The sequence below is a fragment of the Lynx rufus genome, unplaced genomic scaffold (genome assembly GCF_022079265.1).
Source record: "Lynx rufus isolate CCGP_SWC_20201006 ecotype Redwood Valley unplaced genomic scaffold, mLynRuf1.p SCAF_9, whole genome shotgun sequence".
Classification (NCBI taxonomy): Eukaryota; Metazoa; Chordata; class Mammalia; order Carnivora; family Felidae; genus Lynx; species Lynx rufus.
In genome coordinates this window covers 91089761-91103798 of record NW_025814897.1, presented here as the reverse complement: position 1 = coordinate 91103798, position 14038 = coordinate 91089761, and the positions used below count along the sequence as shown (strand labels likewise).

General features: G+C 38.9%; 1 pseudogene; it reads right to left on the bottom strand.

Annotated features, from left to right (window-relative positions):
- Positions 1–600: 600 nt before the first annotated feature.
- Positions 601–14038, bottom strand: part of LOC124506013 (suppressor of SWI4 1 homolog) — a 42418-nt pseudogene continuing 28980 nt past the window's right edge.

Here is a 14038-nt window from a genome sequence, read left to right as displayed (position 1 = left end):
AGTCTACAAAGTTCTATGGGAGCAAAAAAGCAGCACCTGGTTGGTAGAGATCCTAGTCTGGGGTACAGGATTTAAATCCTCTTAAGATTCAGCTGACTTTTGGAGCCATTAAGTGAGAGTTGATAACTTAAATAACCACAGTGATAATTCTAGGTCCCATGCTTAGACAGGTTCACCTGGAAAGTTATATTTTTAATTGGTTCCATCCCAGGATAATTCACTGGGCAAACAGAGGGCCATTAGGACCCACACCTAACCTCTGTGCTCACCAAAGTGGGGTTACTTTTCGTGTTTGTTTCCATCTGGACTTGCCATCCTCTCCCCCTCTTATCCCACTATCCTCCACAAATATTTATACACCTTGGTTAAGGAGGAGGATGAGAAACAATCACCAAACTGTACCTTAATTTATATTAAAGAGGCTTTTGCTCAAATCTGTTTTAGTCTCACAAATGTTTTCCAAGGTAGGATTAGAATTTGTGGAATGTAAATAAATTACATACCTGTCATTTTACCTCCCACTCCAAGTGCACTGTCACCAAATGGAGATAGACACCAATTAAAAACAAAACTAAACAAACAAACAACAACAAAAAACCCTCACAAAAATATAAAAATGCTCTTAGTAGTATCTTTGAAGGCCTCTACTTCTTTACCAGCTGCATCTGAACTGGGGGGCCCAGCAGGCTGTGTCCTCTTGGCCATCTTTTAAGAATATATCCTCATCATGCTCCTTGCCCACCACCTGGTGGAAATATTCATCTACACCCCCAACCATTTCCTTCTCCTTCTCCTCTTCCTCCCCTTGCTGCTGCTGCCAAGTCCCCTCTGCTTCCTGAGCGGGCCCCTAGGGTCCTGGGTATCACTGTCCCACTGGCCTCTGCCCATGCCCTCTTCATGCCCACCAGGCTCTTCCTCATGAAGGCCTCTCACCCATTCCTGCTTGCACTGGATGTTTTGGGCCTGCTGGGCCTGCCTCTGGCCTTGAGCAGCAGCTTCTCTTCTTCAGCTGTGAGGGTGACCTGGTGCTCCTCCAACCTCTTGTGCAGAAGCTGACACTGGGTGTTAAATGTAGGGGATGAATCACTGGATTCTGCTCCTGAAATCATTATGCACTATATGCTAACTTGGATGTAAACTTAAAAAATAAATAAAAAGAATTAAGTTAATTTAAACAAAACAAAACAACAACAACAAAAACAGAAAGAAAGAAACTGACACCCTTCTGGATCTTGATGAGCAGCAACCCCATCGGAGACCAGACCTCAGTGAGCCACACTCAGCCACTACCATGGCCGCTTGGGGCAGCTCAGTCATGATATATGCTTACCTTGGGGCTCTGCCTCACTCTCTGGAAGCCCCGCGCCTGTGGCCAGCAGATCACCCATGTCCTGCGGGTGGCTCATGCTGGGGACCCTTCATAACCATCCCACGACTTGTACCCACAGGAACGACTTTGATGCTATGAAGGTGGAAATCCAGCTCCCGGGAGTGGAGTTGCAGCTGATGAGAAGGCGGTGCTTCATGGCGTTGTGGTTCCCCTAGTACACGCTCATGGAGGGGAACCGACTCTGGCACATGGTGGCCATGAGCTTCAGGCGCATGTCCTGGAGGTCAAAACTGTTGAGCACCAGGAGGGACAGGCGGGCGAACAGCTGCTCATGCATGCGGCGCCACTGTGGCGGCGGCGAGGAGACATCACCAACCACCGCGTACTTGTTGATTCAGAAAGTCAAGGTGAGGCTTTGTGGAAGCTGCATGGGCTTAAAGTAAATATTGCTCCCCGTTTAACTCAAGATTAGGAAGTGCGTGACTCTGAGGGGCCCAACTACTGCCACAAAATTATTCAGAGAGTTTTTCTTTGGAACCTATAGACAGGCCGCGGTGAGCGGCTCAGTAACTCACCAGGCAGAGCAGAGACACTCCCCAAACTGCTGCGCGCCAAAGGAACATGAAGGACTGCGGCTGCGCGGCCCAGACCTCCAGGGGGCGGAGCTGCACTTAGGCGCGCACTGCTGGTATAGACACGCCCATTCAGGGTACAGCCCTCTAAGTCAAGACGGCTGCTGTGCCGCTACTGCCTGAGCTGGGCTGCTCTCTTCTGGTGCCAGTAACGAGTAGGGGCCAGCCTGCTGTTACATACACATACGACTTTAAAAATCTCAGGAAACAGACACTTGTTTCCTGAGTGGTGCACAGGATGGGGTATGTTGGGGGAGACAGGTAAAAGCGGAGTCAAGTTCTTGTTAAACAAGGCATTGTGGCGCCTGGGTGGCTCAGTCAGTTAAGCATCTGACTCTTAATTTAGGCTCAGGTCATGATCTCATGATTTCATGAGTTCGAGCCCCACATTGGGCTCTGCGCTGACAGTGCAGAACCTGCTTGGGATTCTTTCTCCATCTCTGCTCCTCCCCTGCTCATGCTGTCTCTCTCTAAATAAATAAATAAACTTTAAAAATTAAAAAAAAAAAGGCATTTCTTATGGGAGGCTTGATAATACCTTCCCCTGGGATTCGAGTGGAATGCTTTCCTTCCTGATTACCTTCGCATGTTACTCAGAATCAACACATCTCCACCTTGCCCCATACAGCCGATGATACAGTGCTGCATGCTAGCAAGGATTTTCCTTAGATTGCCATTCCTGCAAACCCTGACCTTTAGCAGCTTATCCACTCAGGATCTCTGTCTTCCTGTCCCATCATTCATCTATGTGTTCTCTTGGTCAGTATTTTAAATGACTTCAGTTGGCTCTTTCTCCAAGTCACACACATCTGGTACTGGTGAAACATTTCCACTCCTTGTCCCTGGCCCCACTCATCACTTTAAGTATCTCTCACTCTCTCTCTATCTCTCTCTCTCTCTCATCTCAAGCTGACAGCTACAACCTCTTGCCTTTATATTCCTTAGTAAGACTCGACTGTGTTACTCCCCTACTATTATAAGAAACGTATATCAAGCACTCCTAAGGGTCCCATAGAAGCCCTTTTCAGAATTGAGGTTGGGGACAGGCACCTTCTGCTTTGCAGTGGCAGAGACTCACAGCACACACACAACTCTCCCCAAAGAAAAAGCCCCCAGGTATCCTCTCTCCATCCTCTCTCTCTCTCAATGTATTTATGTTCTTGGTGACTTTCTAGAACTCTGAACTTGTTTTTAATATTTCCCTTGAAAACTTCCCATTGCTCTGGCATACCACTTCAGAATTTTATGTTTGGTATGATTTAGTCTTGGTTTAACACTGACCTGCTATTATGTTCACGTCATTGAAAAGTGGTGGATCTAGGATTTAAACCTAGATATGACTCAAAAGTCCCCTGCTCTTGTAAATGTCCCCAAACACAAGTACACTGTCTCACACCCTTTCCCACCTCGATCTCCACATCTTGCCTTTGACATTTTTAAGTGCTCTGAGAAAGTGCTGGTCTTGCCTCACTCTCTCGGAATGGTTTAGTTTGAACTCTGAAGGAGAATTTATTCCAGCTCTTACCCATTAACTTTAAAGAACCCATTAACATTGTGTCTCCTCTTTCCTTTCATGGTCTTTATCTGGTAAATTTCTTTGTGGGGACATCTATGTGGCAACTTATCTACCCACACTCCATCTTGGAAAATGACATCAGTTGTTTTCCTTCTCAAACAGAACTGGCATAATCAGAAATTGGGTTAATATCAGAAGTGTTCACCTGATCGCTGTATATACCATTTTTTCAATAAATATATTTAGCAGCTGAGTAACATAATTTGTTCTCTTTTCCCTTTGAAGTATTTTTAATCACAAACTAGGGGGTTGAATGGGCTTATATTTACAGATCATTTGATAATTCCAATGATTCTACCACATTTGGTTATATTTTTTAGAAGCAAAGGATTGATAATTTAGTGTCTCTAAGAAATTTTAACTGGGAGTCAGAAGACTAACAATACCTGCCCAGACACCCAGGTAAGATGGTTGGTAAATGTATATAATAGCATTTTATAAAACATGAAGGGAATTTAATGCCTTTACCCACCCCCACACCTTGCTTCATAATGCACAGAAAAGCACTGGTTACACTCATCAAGAAAATGTATATAATCCAAAGGTATATAGCTGAAACAATATTTTATTAGTAAAAGTTCTATAAGTGCTGAAATTTCCTTTTATGAAGTTAGTGATACTATCTTAGAGAGGAACATTTCTTTTATTCTGATTCACTCAATTATTCGTAAACTACTGAATAGTTTGAACATATTCTTCAATACATTTGTAACATATTAGAAACATGATAGGTTTTGAGAAAGCAAAAGATGCAAACATCACCTTTGTATTTGAATTCTGTATGCAATTTTACTTCTTTTGCACTTCCCCATATTTCATTTAATGTGTTCTATTCAAAAAGTATCCAATGAGATCAAGCCACAAGAATTCCAAATTCTCAGTCTGTGATTACCAGCCATTGAATCAGTTGTCCTTCAACTTCATTTAAATAACAGATCTTGCATAAGAGACTCTTAAAAACTGAGAACAAACCAAGGGCTGATGGGGGGTGGGAGGGAGGGGAGGGTGGGTGATGGGTATTGAAGAGGGCATCTTTTGGGATGAGCACTGGGTGCTGTATGGAAACCAATTTGACAATAAATTTCATATATTAAAAAATAATAAAATAATCAGCAAAGGTCAAATTAAAAAATCACAGGAGAAAAATAAATAAATAAAAATAAATAAATAAATAAATAAATAAATAAATAAATAACAGATCTTGAGGGGCGCCTGGGTGACTCAGTTGGTTAAGCATCTGACTTTGGCTCAGGTCATGATCTCACAGCTTGTGGGTTCGAGCCCCACATCGGGCTGTGTGCTGACAGCTCAGAACCTGGAGCCTGCTTCGGATTCTGTGTCTCCCTCTCTCTCTCTGCCCCTCCCCCACTCACACTCTGTCTCTCTCTCTCTCTCTCAAAAAGATAAATAAACATTAAAAAATTGTTAAATAAATAAATAAATAAATAAATAAATAACAGATCTTGAATTTTAGTATATTAAATGGAACCTTAAATACAAAGATTGTTGCCCCTTAAAACACGTATCCTTCATAAAACCTGCATCTTTAAATCATTCCTTTGATAGTAATTGAATAAAACACGATTTCCAATCACACAAAAAAGAAATCACGTAAGTGCAGGGTAAGTCAATAATAGATTCAGTTAAAAGTGGGCACAGGTAGAAATAGCCATTTTTGGTTGGGGAAAGGGGCTGGAGAGAGTGGTCATTTCTTATAGCAAAGAAGTTAAATGGACAAAAGAAAGGACATTAATTAAAAAAAAAAAAAAAAAAACCAGGGGCGCCTGGGTGGCGCAGTCGGTTACGCGTCCGACTTCAGCCAGGTCACGATCTCGCGGTCCGTGAGTTCGAGCCCCGCGTCGGGCTCTGGGCTGATGGCTCGGAGCCTGGAGCCTGCTTCCGATTCTGTGTCTCCCTCTCTCTCTGCCCCTCCCCCATTCATGCTCTGTCTCTCTCTGTCTCAAAAATAAATAAACGTTAAAAAAAATTAAAAAAAAAAAAAAAAAAAAAAAAAACCTAAGGGGGTGCCTGGGTGGCTCAGTCAATTAAACATCAGACTCTTGATTTTGGCTCAGGTCGTGATCTCAGGGTACTTAAGTTTGAGCCCAACATCGGGCTTTGCACTGATAGCATGGACTCTGTTTAGGATTCTCTCTCTCCCTCTTTCTGCCCCTCTCCTGCTTGTGCACTCTCTCTCTCTGTCTCACTCTCTCTCAAAATAAATAAATAAATAACTTAAAAAATTTTTTTAAATAAAAATAAACTTTAAAAAAACCTAATAAGCAAGCTATAAATAAACATCTAATTTAAGACAATTTAAAAGCTAAATCTTTTTCCTATAATCTCATATTATTCAAATTTTCCAAAGATTAATTCTGCATCTTCTGAATGCATGAATTTCATAGACCTTGTCAAAAGTCAACTGGTAAAATGATAGTCAGGGGACTCAACACCAACCTAAAACCACGCAATGTATGTAGTTGACATGAACTATGTTAACTCCATATTTATTTTTAATTCAAACATATCATGGCAGAACCACTAGTAATATATCTATGTGCTTTTTCTGAATGCTGTTAAAGAAACTGCCTTTTGGTTGTGATTCATAGCACCTGCAGACGTAAATCCATTGTTATCCTCATGTATCCCATATGTGATAAATAGACATACAAATACTATTATTGATTTGGTTTTTACCCTCATCTTCCCTATTGGACTATAAACTCTTTGAGGACAAAGAGAGTGAGTTATCAACCTGTGTATACCAAGTTACATATAGTAAACATTGTGAACATTCTATAAATGTAGAATAAATATAAAATAGTTTCATAAACTAAGTATATTAATTTGAGAAACCTAATTGTTTAAATATTAGATCCATTTTGAGTTAACTTTCACACATGATATAAAGATTCAACTTCATTTTCTGTATATTGATATCCAGTGTTCCCAGCACTGTTTGTTGAAAAGACTGTCCTTTCCACATTGAATGGTCATGGCCCCCTTGTCAAAAATCATTTGACCTTATATATGAGGGTTTATTTCTGGGATTTCTCTCCTATTTCATTTATCTATATGTCTTTGTGCCAGTACCGCACTGTTTTGATTATCATAGCTTTGTAGTAAATTTGAAATCATGAAGTGTGAGACGTCCAATTTGTTTCTATTTTAAGATTATTTTGCTATTTGGAGTCCCTTGAGATGCCATATGAATTTTAGGGTGGATCACAAAAATACATACATTCATACACTTACAAAAATTGGTAAGTCAAATGTGGTCACTGTAGCACTCTGTAATAAAAAAAAATTTTGGTGGCACCCTTAATGTCTATCTTAAGGACATGGGTAAATAAATATTTTAGATATATACTATGGAATACCTTATGGCAAGAAGCAACCAATTAGATAATTGGCAACATGAAGAGATCACAAAGCAATATTTTTTTTTGAGTTAGAAAGAGACGCATCTTACTTTTTTAACTCGAATATTATTTTAAGATCTATGTTGCCACTTACATAATTTATTACTGGTTGTCTCTTGCTACTGTAAGTTATTTTATAGTATGGCTAACATATGCATCTATATATATTATATATAATATAAAGAGATATATATGTGTGTGCACATGTGTGTTCATACAGAAAGAGATTCAGGAGGATGAAAAACAGAAAAACTAGCAAGAGAAGAGGTTCTCCTACATTATTCTATTATCATGTAGTTGTAACTTTCACATTTAGGCCTTTAAATAAACTGAAGTCTATTTTTGTAAGTAGTATAGAGGGTAAGGCAATTTTTCTAACATCACTTCATAGGACCCATTTTTATAACACCATATGTGTAATACACTTTATATAGATAATGCATCATATACCATGTCTGCTTATTTATGTACTGCATGTGTGTGTATATATAACATTTAGAAAGGAAGTGCTAAAGTTATATACAATTAAATAATATAATGTTTGCCTGGCTAAATGAATTCATGCTGAGATTCTTTCACTTGAGTCTGAAACAGTCTTGAACTACAGAGATGTTATGAAATATTCCTGAGATGATACCATGATACAGATTTGTCTGTCATTGTTTCATCAGAATGATTTGAAAGAAGAAACTAGAAAAATAATTTAATGCCTATAGTAAAAGTCTTACATTGTGGTGAAATAAACCTCATGGAAGGACTTGGCTGTTGCCATATCTATTTCATAGAGAGGAAAACTGAGCCTATTTGTGCTAAGTAGCTTTCTCTGAAATCCCAGCTGGTGAAGAGAGTATCTAGGATTTGTATCCAGCTCCACTAGTATACTCTTACACTCAGGCTTCATCCATTAAACCAGGGGTCAGGAGACTTTTTCTAGAAAGGGCCAAATATTAAATATTTTAAGCTTTGCAGCCCACATTCTCTCTGATGCAACTGTTAAGCTCTGTCATCATAGGACCCAAGGAGCCATAGACAACATGCAAACAAATAAGCATGGCTGTATTCCAAAAAAAAAAAAAAAAACCCATTATTTGTAGACATAATTTTAATTTCATAAAATTTCACATGTCATGATATATTATTCTCCCCTCAATTTTTTTCCAGCTATTTGAAATATAACAAATATCCTTTGCTTATATGCTATACAAAAACAGGTGGCAGGCCGGGTTTGGCCTAGGGTCTGTAATTTTTCAACCTGTACACTAAACTGTGTGAAACAAGCAGTCAGAAAGGAAACTTGTATTTCAGTAGCAAGATCCTGCAATGAAATCATTTTACTTTATGAATGTACACTGAGGTTATTTTATGGCATCAAAAATAGTTGCCCAGCAGAGAGATAGAAATGCAAAACCAGAGTTCAAGATTTAATAATGGTAAATATTTTTTGAAAGTCATTTCCATGATGCTATAACTCAGACTGAGCTAGTAGTTGAAAATGTGAGTTTAGGGGCGCCTGGGTGGCTCAGTGGGTTAGGCTTCCGACTTCAGCTCGGGTCACGATCTCACGGTCCGTGAGCTCGAGACCCGCGTCAGGCTCTGGGCTGCTGGCTCGGAGCCTGGAGCCTACTTCCGATTCTGTGTCTCCTTCTCTCTCTGCCCCTCCCCCGTTCATGCTCTGTCTCTCTCTGTCTCAAAAATAAATAAACGTTAAAAAAAATAAAAAAGAAAATGTGAGTTTGGAAACAGCCAGAACTATGCAGTGGAAGGGGAGAAAGGAGCAAGACAAAGTGAGTTGTGTATGGAGATAGTAGTGAAAAGGATAGAACCAAGATGAGCAAAGTGATAGGAAATAGGGAAGGAGTTAGTTTCATGAAAGAGAAGGAGCAGAGCTAATAACAAATCCAAGAGGACAAGGAAAATCCATGTCTCCCTTTAGCAACTAAGTACGTCAACAATGAGTTTTGAAAAGAAGAATCACCACAGAAAGGTTAGTATGAAAAGCAAGTTACAGGTGCTTAAGTAGGAGGCAGAATAGAAGCTCTGGCTTCCTTTTAGAAATGAACTTTTGGGGGGCACCTGGGTGGCTCAGATGGTTAAGTGTCCTACTTCCGCTCAGGTCATGATCTCACGGTTGGTGGTTTCCAGCCCACATCAGGCTGTGTGCTGACAGCTCAGAGCCTGGAGTCTGCTTTGATTTCTGTGTGTGTCTCTCTCTGCCCCTCCTCCACTTGAGCTCTCTCTCTCTCTGTTTCTCAAAAATAAATAAAATGTTAAAAACAAATTTAGAAATGAACTTTTTGAAAGGAGACCCCATATTTATCTAAAATTTAATGCTTAATAAATACCTAATTCAGTGAAACCTTTATATTTCATAGGTAAGCATTGACAATAATAAGTAACTGAGAGACAATAGTGTTTATGCTCAGATCTGCAATCTTTGCAAAGATTAAGAAACTGCTGACATTCAGCTGTCATATTCTGGAGCTTCCATGAGCTATTACCTTCTCATTAGAAATTTTCTCATGTAAGTACAATTTTTATTCCAGTGTGTTTCAATATTTGAGATATATTGCTAATTTTGAAACTGTAGTGAATCTACCAGTCTTCCAACTTTAAATGACTCACTGATTCAAATTCTGGCCCTTAGGTCTATTTGCATAGGAGATGAAACTGTATAAAAAGTAGCTCCCATGTTTGTATTTATAAGGAAAGAGAAATTGGAAAGAAAACATGGAATGTGAAAATATACCCCCTCCAGGGTGGAGAAAGTTTTCAACAAGAAATACAATCTATGAAGGTAAGGTAAAATTGGTTTCTGATTTAGGATCTCGGAAGGATATACAAGGGAAATATTGGAAAGACATTAACTTACCGAATAATTACAAAGGTATGGAGAAGATTAAGAGAACACACAAGGCATGGTTAGCCAAAAGCAAGAAGCTGCTTTTATGCTGAGGACTGAAGGGGAGGGTGGACAAAATAGTTTCTACAATTCAATGAGGCTGAGACTATGGAGGAAGCTCAGGGTCCAGAAGTTCTACTCATGGAGGGATACAGCAACTGCTAGTGATTCAACCTTCTAGAAAAAGCATGGCAATCTGATAAGACTTAACTATTCTTTAGGCATTTAAAAAAAATGGCTATAAACAAGATCTTTGCCTGTAAAAAAAAAAATAAGAAAGAAAAAAAACTGATGCTGCATTTTTAGTCATCTGACAATATTTTAATATTTTAACCAAATGGCCTACATCATTTGATTAGAGTACATTTGAACACATTGTGATAAATACATATTGTTTGCTATATTCTGCACCAAAATACATCGTGGATTTGTTATTTCATAAAATACTAATTTCTTCTGTAATCTTCAACCAGGACTCTCTGCCACCTGTGTCACATATTTGGAAATAATTTTAATATCTTAATATACTCAATTTAAAAATATCTACCCCAACATTTTTCACATTGTTTGGGGGGAGAAAACTATACTCTATCAAACTTATTTATATTTTTCTTCTTTTATATTGTCTTCATTTAGCTTCCTTGGATAAGATTAATTCATTGACACACTGTAGTATTTTTCCTGGGCATCAGGAAGAATAATAATTAGAAAACAATATTCCTGGTTTACAGGGAATAAGACAATTTATAAATAAATGTATTGGAATTCACAATAGAGAAAGACTGGAGGAAAAGAGATAAAGTGACAACTTCATGAAGGATGTAATATCTGAGCTCAGCATTTAAGAATGAGTGACAGGATATTTTCCAATTACAGATAGCAAAGAGAATGCCTCCCCTCCTACTCTGACAAGTGAAAATAAGCAGGCCCTGGGTACAAACAACACCACCATAAATGGAAATAAATCAGCAATGATGCAATCCTTGGGATGGATTGCTCTATGGGGAAATACCATTCTACCTACTAGATTCTATAATAACGGGCAAAGTGACTACATCAAACTTTTACTAATGCTGAGTAAGCACTTTGCCCTAATATGCTGTGAGTACAGAATTTATGGGAAAACATAATACACACTATGTGATCATCTCCCTAGTAAATCCTTTCCAAACTGTTTGAACTCAACACATTTTTATCTAGTTTGGAAGAGTAATGGTATGTTTTATTCTCCTGGAAGCTTGATAAAATAGAACAAGAAAATTTACATTGAAAATGAAGATTGCACGTTCTCATAAACAGCTGCAAACTTATGTGTCACTAGTCAGTTCTTAACTAACTACAAAGAGGACTGATATCTGAGAAAAGAAATAGAAAGAATTTTGAAAAAAATACATATATTACAAGGCTGGTGAAATGATGCTTAGTCCTTAACAGTTAATTATCTTTTTACAAATATGGAAGTATAGGTTTTTTTTTAATTGTAGTTACAAATACCTACTATCTATTAGCTCTAGTTCATATTATTTTATTTTGTATTTATTACTCTGACAACTTCCTCAATGTTTGTTTGGAAATAATGTGGACCTGGTATGATATCATGCCATCACAGGCAAATTCTGAATATCTGTTCCTGTTTTAGAGCTCCCCATGCAATTGACTTGGGTCTCTGTTGAAGAAGTATCATGGGTGAATGTATTTCATTGTCCAGACCTGCTTCTCTATCCCTGAAGAACTGTTATTCTCAAGGACTCACTAATATCCTCATGGGTGCGAATATCAAGTGTCAGGGCCCAATATCACAGAGAATCCAACCTGAGACAGATGTCCATATTCTCTAAGTTGATCTGTAGATTCAATAAAATTCTAATACAATCCAAATTGATTCTTGATGAAATTGACGAGTTGACTCTAAAAATTTGTATGAAAAGGCATATGATTTATAATGGCCAGGGGTGCCTGGCTGGCTCAGTCGGTTGAGTGTCTGACTTAGGCTCAGGTCATTATCTCACGGTTTGTGAGTTTGAGCCCTTCATCGGGCTCTGTGCTAACAGCTCGGAGCCTGGAGCCTGCTTCGGATTGTGTGTGTGTTTCTGCTCGTCCCCCACTCATGCTCTGTCTCTGTCTCTCAAAAATAAACAAACATTAAAAAAAATTTTTTAGAATGGCCAATTGGGGAAGAAAAAGATGGAGAACTTACACTACTTGATTTCAGGTTTTACTCCATAAGCCAGCAATCAAGATATGGTGGTACTGTTATAAGGATAGACACACCGACCAGTTGAATGGATTGCAGAGATGAGAAAGAGAACCACACATGACTTTTAAACAAAGCAATTCAGAGGAAAGGAAAATCTCCCCAACAGAGACAATCTAAATGCATTAAAGCTGCATTTGTGGAAGCATGAAGTACAAATTCACTAAACACTGAAAAAGATGACAAATGGGGCTACTACCACTTCATACTTTGGTAATTATACCCATGGATTATACTTATTTGGGAAACACCATATAAGACCACAGAATTAAGGTATACACTGCATCATGGCTGGATGGAGCACCATTCTGGTAGCATAAAATCTCAAAGTGGGAACCTCACCTGTGCCTACAAAAGACCATTCCATCCACCACTCTACTGCTGTGGACCTATATTTCTATAGAATATTGTAAGTGACAGACCAATGGCTCCCATGGTCATGTGGCAACTTCATCACCATATTGGCTCCTATATGAAGGCCAACTTCCAAAAGGGTGCCTATTCATTTTTATTTCCATGTGCACATCCTTTTGTGCAGTCTTCTGTCACACCAAATGTGCCTAATTTCTATAAACAATAGGATATCGCAGAAGCGATGTTGTATGACTTTCAGAGCTATTCCACATAACATACATCAGCCACCTTGTTTCCCACGAGACCTTTGCTCCAGGGGAAGCATTTGTTAAGTTCTAAGAAAGCTCCAGCAGGCTTATATAGGCTCCAAGTGACAAGGAATTGGAATCCCCTACAAAGAATCAACACTTACTTGCCAGGTCTGTGAGTGAGAGAAATTGGCAATGGATATCCAGAAGCAATCAATCCTTCAGGTGACTATAGCCCCAGCTGACATGTTGAGTATAACTATAGCTTGTATAACTATCCAGCTAAGCCACTCCCAGATTCTTGACCCGAAGAAATTGTGTAATAAATATTTATTGTCTTAAGCTTTGTATGTTCTTTCTGTAGTTCCTTTAGGTGTGAACTTAAATTGAGAGTTTTCTTGTTTCTTGAGATAGGCCTGTATTGCTATGAACTTTCCTCTTGAAACCACTTTGCTGCATCCTATAGGTTTTGGTATGTTGTATTTCTGCTTTCATTTATCACTAGATATTTTAATTTGGGGGCATTTTTATTCAGCAATAGATAATTCATAAAGCTGTAAGGCAGGTACATTAGACTAATACAATTTTATGTGTAATCTCATGTGTGAACCAACCATAAATCCTCAGAAAATGGAGCTAGGGAAAACTCCGTGAGAAAAAAAGAAAAACCTAATCCTAGAATATGTGTTGATTCTAATCAAGATGAATCACTATCCTCTCCAAAGGAATCAAGTGACCATCCCTTAAAGGGTGGTATCATATTGGAAGCTAAATGCAAGTTTCTCTTAATGGCAGTTAGACATTTAGCAGCAGCAATAGCTAACTCAGGCTTGAAGCCCATGCTACTGGGCCTTCTATAGCATCCATTCCTGCCATCATGACTGTTTCTTTCATATACCCATTGTGGTAGCACTGAGGCGATCAATGAAAGAAACTAGCTGATATCAACTGGGTAGCTCATTTTGCTTACTGGTAAATTTAGCTCCAACTCTGTAGGCCAGTGAAAGGTATCCCTTTACTTTGAAGGAGACATCCTAATATGTCCCATACCACTGAGCCTCTAGAAAAATTGACTTATGTGTAAGTTACTGTTCTTCATGGTTTATTTTCTATTCCTTTTTTTTTTTAATTTTTTTTTTGAGAGACAGAGAGTGACTGGGGGAGGGGCAGAGAAAGAGAAAGTGACTAGGGGAGGGGCAGAGAGAGAGAGAGAAAGAGAAAGAGAGAGAGAGATACAGAATATAAAGCAGGCTCCAGGCTCTGAGCTGTCAGCACAGAGCCTGAAGCAGGGCTTGAACCCATGAACCATGAGATCATGACCTG